The sequence below is a fragment of the Teleopsis dalmanni genome, chromosome 2, assembly GCF_002237135.1.
Source record: "Teleopsis dalmanni isolate 2A chromosome 2, ASM223713v2, whole genome shotgun sequence".
Classification (NCBI taxonomy): domain Eukaryota; kingdom Metazoa; phylum Arthropoda; class Insecta; order Diptera; family Diopsidae; genus Teleopsis; species Teleopsis dalmanni.
Genome location: NC_051847.1, coordinates 177222541 through 177234170, shown reverse-complemented (window position 1 = coordinate 177234170; position 11630 = coordinate 177222541). Strand labels below are relative to the sequence as shown.

Sequence of the window (11630 nt, the reverse complement as noted above, 5' to 3'; positions counted from 1 at the left end):
AAAGCAAAATGATAGTGAAAACAAAAATTTTGAAATTTAAATTTTGAAAGTAACAAAAAAACAAAAAAAGAATAAAAAAACAGTACCAAAAATGGAAAATTTACTTGTACATATTTTTCCTGAAACAGCTTTGTTTAGTTTGGATTGCCGCTGGCAGGCTGTGACTGTTTGAATCCATAAAGTTCTGTAGTGCAGTTGATGAGATTATACTAAGCAATACTGGAGCTATGTCCTTTTCCAAACCTTACCTAATGGATACCAAATGGAAAATTCGTTTTGTTATTTTTGTGTATGATAAATTGATTTTTATTTTGTACGATTTTTGTAGTTTCTCACTGTTTTCCCTGTGAACACAACGAATTTTTGCAATTGTACGCTGGAATGGATTTTATTGGCTTCCCTTTGATACTGATTTCTCGAATTACTTCTCTATTGTTTTAATATCGCATAAATTGGAATTCAAACACAAATGTTTTATATTGAATTAATAAGATGAAAAATTTAAAAATTTAATATGTATTAGAAGTATTAAAATAGATGTAGTTATTAGATACAAGATACTTTTTTGTACTGTGCTCCATTCGTTGACTCAATATTTACACAATAGAAAAAAATTGTCAATAAATTAAAAGATTTGTTAAAAATTGATTAAATTTTTTTGTTTATAAATAAATTATTGTTAATTTTTGGATTATATTATATATTATATATTTTTTATTATATTAAATAGAGAGGTTTGTAAGCAATAGTGAATTGCAACAACCAAGTTTTTATTATTAATAATTATAATTATTATATTAAATAATTTTACTGTTTATAATATTTATTATTTTTATTATTATATTATTAGTGTTTAATTAATTGAATTTTTGGGTGAACATATTGATTTTTGGAGTATTACCATCGGCAGTAATCTTCGATTTGTTGCTTATGTTATTATTATTATTAATAATAATAATTCGTATTATTTATTATTCGTAAATAATTTTTTGATACTACAAGTACTAAGAATTGAACTCATGCCCTACCAAATTTAAAGCTTAGAATCAGCGTTCAGTAGCCAACTGACCTAAAGCTGTGCTTGTGTTGTATGTTTAGACTTCGAGCTTTTTAATTTGCTGTGAAAATTCATTAACAATTTATCATGCTGTATTATATTTGAACGAAATCATAAACAGTTAGAGAATAATTATATTAATTAACAATAGATATTTTATTTTTAAGAATAAGATTTCAATATAATTTTTTTGTAGAGGAATTATTTATTGAATGATTTTATATTATTCTTTCTTGCGTATAGAACCCAATCTAGGAACGTAATACAGGGAAAGTCATGCTAACATTAATCTATGATTCGCTTAGGCTAAAATGGAAAATTGAACAATATTTTTATTCGTATATTTTTTTATTATAATTCTATATTAAATTTGAGTTTTAATCTCAATTATGACGAAAGAAATTATTTTTTTAATAGAAACTATTGTTTTAAATAAGAAAACAGTGACTTTCGTCATAACTGACGATAAAACTGAAAAATTCTTCATTATATAAATGTGAACTCTATTTAAAAAGAAAACTTTTTGGATTTTAAATTGTTTAAATGTTATAAATAAACTGTGGATTACATAAAATTCCTCACCGGCAAGTTAACTCTTTATTGTGGTAAACTTTATTTTTGTTTTCATTCCTGCTCATTGGCATGCAAATGTCGTGGCCCACTCATAAATTATTTCCATATTGAAGTTGGTGAAGTGTTGTACATTTTGTTTATTGGCATGTTTTTTAGCCAACAATTACCAACACAGCCATCAAGCATTAAACAATAGTGTTCCTAATACCATTCCACAACAACAACGAGTGCAGTTGTAACAATGGCAACCAATAAATTAAACAATAACGCATCGAAACACCAAACACCAAGCAGCAATAGCAGACGGAGTCGCAGGCAGGCAGGCTTTGGTAACCGAACCAGTAACCACCAACGATTGTTGCTAGTTCAGTTTCTTTGGTCATTAGTTTGTGGCCAAGACAGGCAAATTACGTTTGCTCCTCCGCGCACTCTTTTAGACCAAAAACGCAAGTGTTTAGCCATTTTGACTTCATTTTTTGTTCTGTGTTTCGAATTACAAAACTCGTTGGGTTTCTGGTTCGTTTAGTCGGTGGCGAGAACCTTCCATTGCACGTGACTTGGTTACCGGAATTTTCATATAGCACAGCGCATTGCATACGGAAAATGTAAAAATCTTGGGAATTTTTATTTTTATTTATATATTTCTTTTTAAACTAAAATTATTGTTCGTTGGCATTTGTAGAAAATTTGTTAAAAATTTGCAATTGAAATTTAAAACTTGTGCATGTTTTTACTATAGTAAAACGTATTAATTAAAATAATTTTATATATTTATATATTTTTTTTGCAGAATTTACGACTTCTTTGAGCAAAATGCAGACCTAAAATCAAATCTTGATTGAAAATCATTAACTGAGGTAAGTTGTTTTGTAAAGCGTAACGCCATTATATATAATTAATGCAAATAAAAAAAAATTTATTATTATATTAATTTTAAAACAGAATATAATATATAAATGTTTAATACGTTTAACCAAGAAACTATCACATGTTACATGAAAACCAAAGAACTTTAACGAAGGTTTTCTATAACGTTTTTTATTATATTCAAGTATTAAACATATTTAAAATTTTTAAATATGTTCAAATTAAAATTCAATATGATCATTATACATAGATACTAAATTTTTTAAAATACACAGATACATTTTTTTAAATACGTTCATATTAAAATTCAATAATATGTATATTATCTATGTATAAAAGATAATAAATTTACTAAAAGGTACAAATAATATTTTTAAAAATGTTCATATTAAAATTCAATACAATCATACATAGATAATAAATTAATTAAAAGATATAAATAACATTTTCATATGTTCATATTAAAATGTAATTTGATCATTATATTTAGCAACGAAGGAGGGTGATTCGTTTAGAATCTTATGTTCATATATAGAAAATGTCATATCGAATTATATAACATTTGTATAAATGATATATGTTATATGTATTAGAAAACAGAAAATGATGTTGACTCTAAAAATAGAAATTTCTACTAAATTATATTATTTACATTTTTCACGTTTCCCTGATTTCAATTTTTTATCTGTTTGTCGGGATGTCCATCATTTGAAAAGTGTTTAACCATTGGTACTGTTGCTTTAAAAATATATACTGGTGTAGGTAGTGGAGTTTTCTTGGATGTACTGCATACATTTATATATTACAATCCTGCAGATCGTTGCTGCCTTTTTCATATATAATTGATAGCTATTAGTGAAGCTATATCTTGCCTGGAAGTGGATAATGTATTTAATAAGAATATATAACATACATACCACCATATATACATATTGCTTTAAAATCCGTAAGTGAAGTTTAATATATATCCAGTATAGTTTATGACTGCTTCATATCTCTAAATTTGATGATTATCCACGTAGTTTAACATTCGTTGTTAATAGCAGTGTAACTATTAATTATATTACGGGCTTTTTTTCTGAGGTCCTCGGTCAGTTCAGTGGCTCCCAATTGACTTAAATGAGTTTTCTACATTTAAATTTTTTTAGTGAAGAAAACAACATCATTGCTGTTGCAAAATTGCTGCAATTTTGTATGTAGTTCTTGCATACACACTTTTGCTTGTTCTCTTGTGCTCTTAATTCAACTATGAGTTAACTAAACCCAGTGAAAAACAAAACAATGTGATATTAAGAACAAGTGCCAGAAGCAGATAGACAGACATGAATGAGAATGCCGGAAGCAGAATATAAAGAAAAAAATTGGCGAATAAAAGTACTCTTTGGGAAAAAATTTCTACATAAAATATTTTTATAATCATTTAAAAAAAAAATTTAACACATTACAAATATTTTATACCATACATTGATGTTTCCAATAGACATAAATTTAGTTAATTATGTGCGTGTATTTATTTTAAAATTGTATTTATTTTGTCTTGAATAAGTAATAACATAATCAGAAAATTTTTCAGTTTCATTTGTTTTTCTTTTTTTTGTTTTTGTTCATTTTCTATTTACTTTTTAAACAACATTACTGTTGCTATTGTTGTTGTTATTGTTGTTTTTGTAGCAACTATACATGTCTCGCTAACTGCAAAATAATGCGAAACCTTTTCCATTATTGCGGGCTCTGCTCTGTTTTATGTGCTGCACTGACACTCGAGCCGGTGTTTAAGATTTTTTTTTTGTGCCAAATGCTTTTCGTTGTTGTTTTTTGACTCTATTTTGTTTTTAGCTCCCTAGCCAATATTTATTTTGTATTAAAATGTGCACACGTTTCATGCAGGCAGTGTGAGTATAACAGTTTGAGGCTAATATATAAATAAGTACACGTTAGCTTGTATGTATGAATTGGTGCGATATAAAAATTATAAAAGCTTTTGAATTGAGCAAAAGCACATAAGCAGTTTTTGTTTATTTTTGTTTAAAAATAATTTTAATGCGAGCTTTTAAAGAATTTTAATTTTTTATTATTTATACGATTTGCTTGAATTTATTCAGTACTACTTGTCCACTCGATACCGAATTTTATGAATCTTAAGAATTGTATGATTTGTATGTAACCTGTTTTTATAGATGTGTATATGTGGTGTTGCGAGAGCTTTAATTGAGCTTTGTTGTGCTTTTGATAAGCAGATAATTTCGCGCATTAGCTTTTACTCAAAAAAGAGAAGCTTTTGCTCATTTAAACGCATTCCTTTACATATCCTGCGCTATCAAATGGTAACGAAAAAATGATTTCAGTTTCGACACAACATTCAATATAAACGGTTAATGCGTTCGCAAAAACGCGCGCGCTTCACCTTCTGTAAGGGGGGGAGTAACTGAACCCAAATAACAGAAGCATAAAAACAAAAGCAGTGTGTAGTGTTGATTTCTACTTGAGAAAGTGGAGTAAAAGAGATTTTGAATTATGTAAATCTAACAACCAATTTTAATTTTTTTTGTGTTTTTTTGTTGTAATAAACAAAAAAACAAAAAAAAAAAAACGTGCATGTTTATTACTACAATTCGCAATTAGTAGAGAATATGAAAAGCAAAAGCAATAAAATTTAGAAGAAAGTGTAACTAAGCGAAACTATAACAAAAATAATAATTTATTTAATTTTATGTACAACAACAAAAAAAAAATTAATTAATTTTTTTTCTGTAACCAAAACACGTTCACTCGTACTCTCATTAGAGGCGCTACTGAGTGTAGTGTATACACGTTGAATTTTAGTTGATTTGTGGACTTATTGCGTCGTCTTTGTCCTTTTTGTGTTGGCTTTCGTTTGTTGTTGCTTTTTTCACTTTTTTTTTTGTATTTTTGTGGAGTAACTGAGCGCGTTTTATACGCTTTTTTTTTCGTTTATTTTCATAAACATTTGCGTTTAGTTGCGTGTATATGCCCGTTCTCAAGTGCAAAATACGAAGGAAATTTAAAAAGGAAATAATGACAACAACAAGAAAAGCGAATGTTACAACCAGAAAAAAATTGTAACTTAAATATGCGTGTGTCAATGCATGCCCAGCGTAAAGGTTTATGGCGGTGTGTGTTAATTGCTTAGTGTTGTTGTTGTTGATGTTGTTGGTATTACTTTATTATTCCTTTAACTCTTGTGAAAATAATGAAAAAATGTTCTTTGTGCTTCATATTAAATAATGAATTTTTCATGAATTAAATTATGTTTTGAAACAAGTGTTCGAAATATGGTTTCTTTTTCATTGTTTTAATGGACTTTAATTTAAGTTTAAGACAAACATTCAAAGAAAATATAAACAAAATTGAAATGAAAATAAAAATTCTTGGCAGACGGCAAGCGACTAGAAAAAGAAATTTACATTTTGTGTTCACCATTGCGTATGAGTAACACAATTAATTTTTATATTGCAAATAAAATTCTATAGCTATAAATACTTTTCGTAAGGAGTGTTCGAAATTTGATATTTTTATATTAATATCATTAATTATTTTTTTCGTTAATAGTGAATTTTAGTGAATATTATTAATGTTTTTTAAGAATTTTTGATATAATTATTTTATTTTGAATTAATTTAAATTAAAATCAAGACAACGAGACAGAAACATATTTATACTTGTAAGAAATGCATTTATTTTTGGGTTATTTAATTATTAGCTATTCATGATTCAGTATTTTTATTCTGAGTTGTTTATTAAATTAAACAATTTATTAGCTAATTGTTTAGCTAATACAAAACTTTTCAAATTATTTTTAAAAATAATATTTTATAATAATTTTTATATATATTATTTTTTATTCAGTTATAGGTCCCATTTTGTTAAATTTATCAATGTTTGCTTAATATTTTATAATATATTCTATATTTTGACTCTCCTTGAGAGTCATCATTAGGATCACTATCTATTATAAATTAATATTAATAAAACTATATCCACTTCATTCTCTTTATTTTATTGTCTATTTTGCGCTTTGGAATATATTAAAAAATATTAAACAAACATTGAATTATATAATAAAAAAGGACATATAGCCGGATAAAAAATAACATATATATAAAAACCATTATAAAAAACCAGGTCGATAAATAAAATCAAAATTTTATAATTATATTTCATTGTCTACAATATTTCGACTATAGCCTGCAGTTAAAAAATATTTTATTTGTGTTAAATTACATTAATTTATTTATGGACTATAGTCTACACTTAGCATCAATAAATTATGTTTTCTTATTTTTTTATTAAATTATATTAATTTATTGAATCTACAGATGATATTGTCACTAATATTTCGACTATAACCTAAAGTCATCTTCAGATTTTTTTTCAAAAACAAATTATATTTCTTTTGTTTTTATTTAGTTACTTAATGTAACTGATATAAAAATAAATAAAATGAATCTTTCCATTGGAAACCAACAAAAATTAATTAAATCTTAAAACCAGTATATTTTATTTCATATCCTGTACCACTGTACTAGAAATTATTACATTATCACTAATAAATTATAACGTATTAAACATTTTTCAAATATATTTTGAGAAAAAAATATAGACTCATAGGTGAATAGGAATAAAATCCCTTCTATAAAAAATCTAAAGACTTTTCCAACTTGTTCATAACGCACCCCAAAACTTACGCACTGTAAACTGCAATTGAACGTACTGCTATGTAGAAAATTTTTAGACGTTAATAATACTGCCTTATTAGTAGAATAACTTTATTATGCATCCTATAATATATCAAGATGAATTCTGATATATAATTTAGTTAATACTATTACAGTATTATTTTCATAAAGCAGTTGCAATATCAACATAAAAAACTTTTAAACTTATACTTACTATATATCAATATCTAACTTTTGATGTATATATCTTTTGTAATGTCAGTTACTAAAATAAATTTTTCTGGTAATGCTTTTAAGTGTACTACTTTAATGATTTCCTTCATTAAGATTTAAGACACTTTAAGCTATCATTATTTTTTTTCCACTTTTTAAAAATCAAAAACATAATTTTATATCTTAGTATATAAAACGTTAAACGTATATGTTTAAGAGTTTTATCAATTTTTTTCCTTTTTTGACTATACTTTTTTATGAATTAACATAGTGTCGCATGTACAAAGTCTTTCCCGCAATATTCCTTTCCTTTATGAAAGTATTTCAATTACTTAGAAATTCCTTTTACGTGTGAACTATTTTGACTTTGTGATTGACTAAAGTAGACTTAACCTTTCTTTTTATTTAGATTCTATAATATTTATTTTTAATTAGTTTAATAAGAGTTTACTGATAAAATAATACTAAAATGTGTTTAATTCACTTTTCATACATTAAGTTTAGGTTAATTATCAGATTTTTTGTATTGTTAATATCAACACTAACAAAAATCAATAATATATCCATATATTCTATTGTAACTTCAAGCTGTGTATGGAATTTTTGGATATCATCGTTTATAATGTCTCTAATAATTAGGTTAAATATTATGTACTTAAGATGTCAAATTTATAATATATGTTGCACTAAATAGATGTATAGCACTTATGTAAATTATAATTTGGAAGTCTTACTAAACCGATTGATATTGTTTAAACTGAAATGTACTTTTAGACACTTGTACTTTTGTTAGACTTTGTGAACTTTATTTCAAAAAGAAATAAAATGCTATTAAAAAGGACTTAGGTGAAAATAATAAATTTAATAAAAGGATTTTATTTAACTAAAAATGTTATGTTATAATGTTATTTAGCTTAAAAAAATTTTCTCTGGTACATTAATTATATTTAGTTAAGCCTTTTTTATATTATATTATTACTTACTAAAAGAGAGAGAGAAAATCTAATAAATATAACTTTTAAAGTACGTTTTACTTTAAACTATACCAAATTCATTTACTTTGGCTTAACATTTATTTACAAAATTAAAGGATCAAATTTTAATCGCATCATTTTTCTACGGATTTACTTTTTATTTATTTGATGTAGTTTTTAAGGGTATTTGTTTACTTTAATCTTATTTAAATTACAGAAAAAGAGATATTTTATCCTGTCTTTTTTTATGTAATGTTACTTTTACTACTAATTAAACTGCTGCATCTGCGCTACAGGCAATTTTTGCACGCAAGCAGATATAAACGCTAAAAGCATGTACATGGCGTATGAGTGATTCTTAATTAATATGTTCAGCAACACAGAAATGTGATGTCCAATCTGCTTCTTCATCAGTTAAATGAAGTTTTCATTTTCCACATGTTTTTGTATATTTAAAAAAAAATTTAATTTGTGTTACTTTAAGGCATTTTTAAGCAGATGGTTATATGCTATGTATTTTTAAGAATTATTGGTTATTTAAATAATTTAATTCAGTATAAATTAAAAAATTTAAAAATATATATTTTATATGAAAAGTAATTGTCGGCTAGATAAGTTAGTATAAGTAGTTAGTATTCTGTATCAGCCTGTACGTTACACCTCAAGGGGATCGAAGTGTTTTGAAATAACTCCGAAAACAATATAAAATTATATCTTATAAATTTAATCTTTTGGTGCTGTTAATTAGCACTTTTACTCATTTTTGACATATGTAACTTTTACTCTTTGATAGCTGGAGAGTACCACCCACCTCACTAACTAATTTATGTATTGCTCATAAGCTTCGTGATTATTCAATGAATGATGTAAGGTTTTCGTACCGCCCCGTGTGGTTAGTGATTACTCTGAGATTAGATAATGCTAAATAGGACCGCTTGTCGGTTTTCGCATATAGCTCCGAAGCTCTGTCCCTTATGTATTTTTTGACTGGATCTATTCTAACATATCTTAGCGTGTCATTTGTGCGGTTGTACCATGGTACTTTGAAGAGTCTTTGGAGAGCCTGACTTTGAGCAACTTGTAGCTTCTGGATAGTAGAGTCGGCAGCTTTGCTATATGCGACACACCCATAAAGTAGTGCTGGTCTATTTATCTTGCTGTATATTGGTCCATTTAAGCTGCTGTTTGCTAGCATTTCAGGTGGCTCTTGTTATTGTTATTACTGTTATCTTTGCTATATCTTTTTGCCTATTTTTGTTGCTGTTGGCGAGCACTTCTGGTCAATTTTGGTGGTGTTTTAAAAATTAAGGACAGTATTGCTATTACTGTTTGTTTTTGGTGTTGTTATTGTTTGATAACTGCTTATACCGTATTATTATAGTTTGCAAGTATTTTTTCTAGTTTTTTGTGTTGCACGGTTAATCTTGTGTTGAGCACCGTATTTAGCGCTGTTGGTCAGTACTTTTCGGCTTAGTTAACTTTAGGTGATTACTTTAATTAAACTAAGTTAAAGATGTTATTATTTTTGAAAGGTGTTTGTAATATGAAATATGAACAGAAAGTATTAATAATAACACATTTTTTATAATTCTTATTATTGCCTTTTATGTAATGTTTGATATATTTTTATGTGATATCAATAATATGTGTTGTATACTACAAAGGATGCTTTGCAAATACTAATATTATTTTAAACATTTTTATTAAGTATCTGTGCTATATTGTTAAGTTCATCCTGCAAATTTTTATTTTATTTCATAAAGAGGAAATATTGTCTTTAATTGCATTTAGTTCATGCAAAACCAATTATTTAAACAATTTATTCTATAACATATTTTTGGTTTTGATGTTTGCGTTAATGCTCCATGTACTGTATATTTTAGTGACCGAGTTGAATATTTTATATTTGAAAGACATAAATGCTTTTAATATATATTTATATTTAATTTTAAACCAATTTGGTTTCGTAAAATATCAAATTCCATTCTGCTATTAAAATTCTATTCTGATGCTAAAGTTTCATAAATTTCAATAAAAATTTCTATAGTAAAACTGTAATTTGTTGTTCTTTTTAAGTATAAGTATAAAAATAATTGTATTTTTACTACATTATTATCACACAAATATACTTACAAGAATGTCGAGTACTTTTGTAAGTATTATATAATTCATAAAATAAACATATAAGATTACATTTATTTATTGTTGTAAGTGCATAGACAATTTTAACAATATATGTAGAATAAATAAATAGTAGTCAACAGAATTATTTTCTTGTAAATTTATATTTCATAAGTAAATTGATAATAAGATTAATTGACATAGTTTAAAACAATTATTAAAAGCAATTCAATTAAAATATTGACAATAATGTAATATACTTTTATTAAAAAAATCTATTTCTATGAGTTAAACATACATATGAATTTTCAGATTCTATTGCATTTAATTGTTTTAATAGTAATATTTATACTAATAAAGTCATTGTATAAGTATTTCTGAAGTTTCTACATAGTACTCGTGTTAAGATTAAAGCAATATTAATATATAATTTAAATTAATGGGCTATGAATCTTACAGTCGGGTGGGAAAATCTAACGTTATATATTTCTTTATACGTATTTTAGTCCTGCAATCATAAACCTCTTGTCATAACTGCTTCATTCATGTCTAACTCTTGTACTTCTGTATTGAAAATATACTTATTAGCAAAAATACATAAAAGTTTAAGCTGTTCCTTATTGTTTACCAATTGTTGAATTTCACCAATCATTCTTAGTGTCTTCTTATTCATATTTTTATAGATTATCTCCATTTGTGTCGGTGGCTGCTTTCATAGTCATATTATATGCGCTCAGACTAGTTTAAGTGAGAGCATAATAGCGTTCAGAGGTATTCTATTATACACAATCTGTTAAAACGAAAAATTTGTCCAAAATTTTTCATTCTTTTATACGAGAAACCATTGATTTCTTTCAAAATCAATGCCTTTATAAGAGCTTTGAAATACTTTTTAAAACACTTAATCAGAATATGAATGCACGATCGCAAAAATCCTCAAAGTTTCATAAGAACTTTAACTCACTTATCAAAGAGCTCAATGAGTTTTTATAGATGTGTCTTCAAGAACTGCCTGCAGAGAAATTATTGGTCTCCTGTTTAGTTTATATAATTTAAAATATGCAAAAATGTTAAGAAAGTACTTAGGAATTTACAGATAGAATGCTCTATCTATCTATTTCGTTAAAG

At 25.9% G+C, this 11630-nt stretch overlaps 1 protein-coding gene across 1 annotated transcript in view; it reads left to right on the top strand.

Moving 5' to 3' along the window:
* The first annotated feature begins 2426 nt into the window (after positions 1-2426).
* Positions 2427-11630, top strand: part of LOC119685493 (serine-rich adhesin for platelets) — a 77996-nt gene continuing 68792 nt past the window's right edge. The window contains exon 1 of the mRNA XM_038099785.1: positions 2427-2487. The gene's annotated coding sequence lies outside the window, so the exon portion shown is untranslated. The remainder of the gene's footprint in view (positions 2488-11630) is intronic.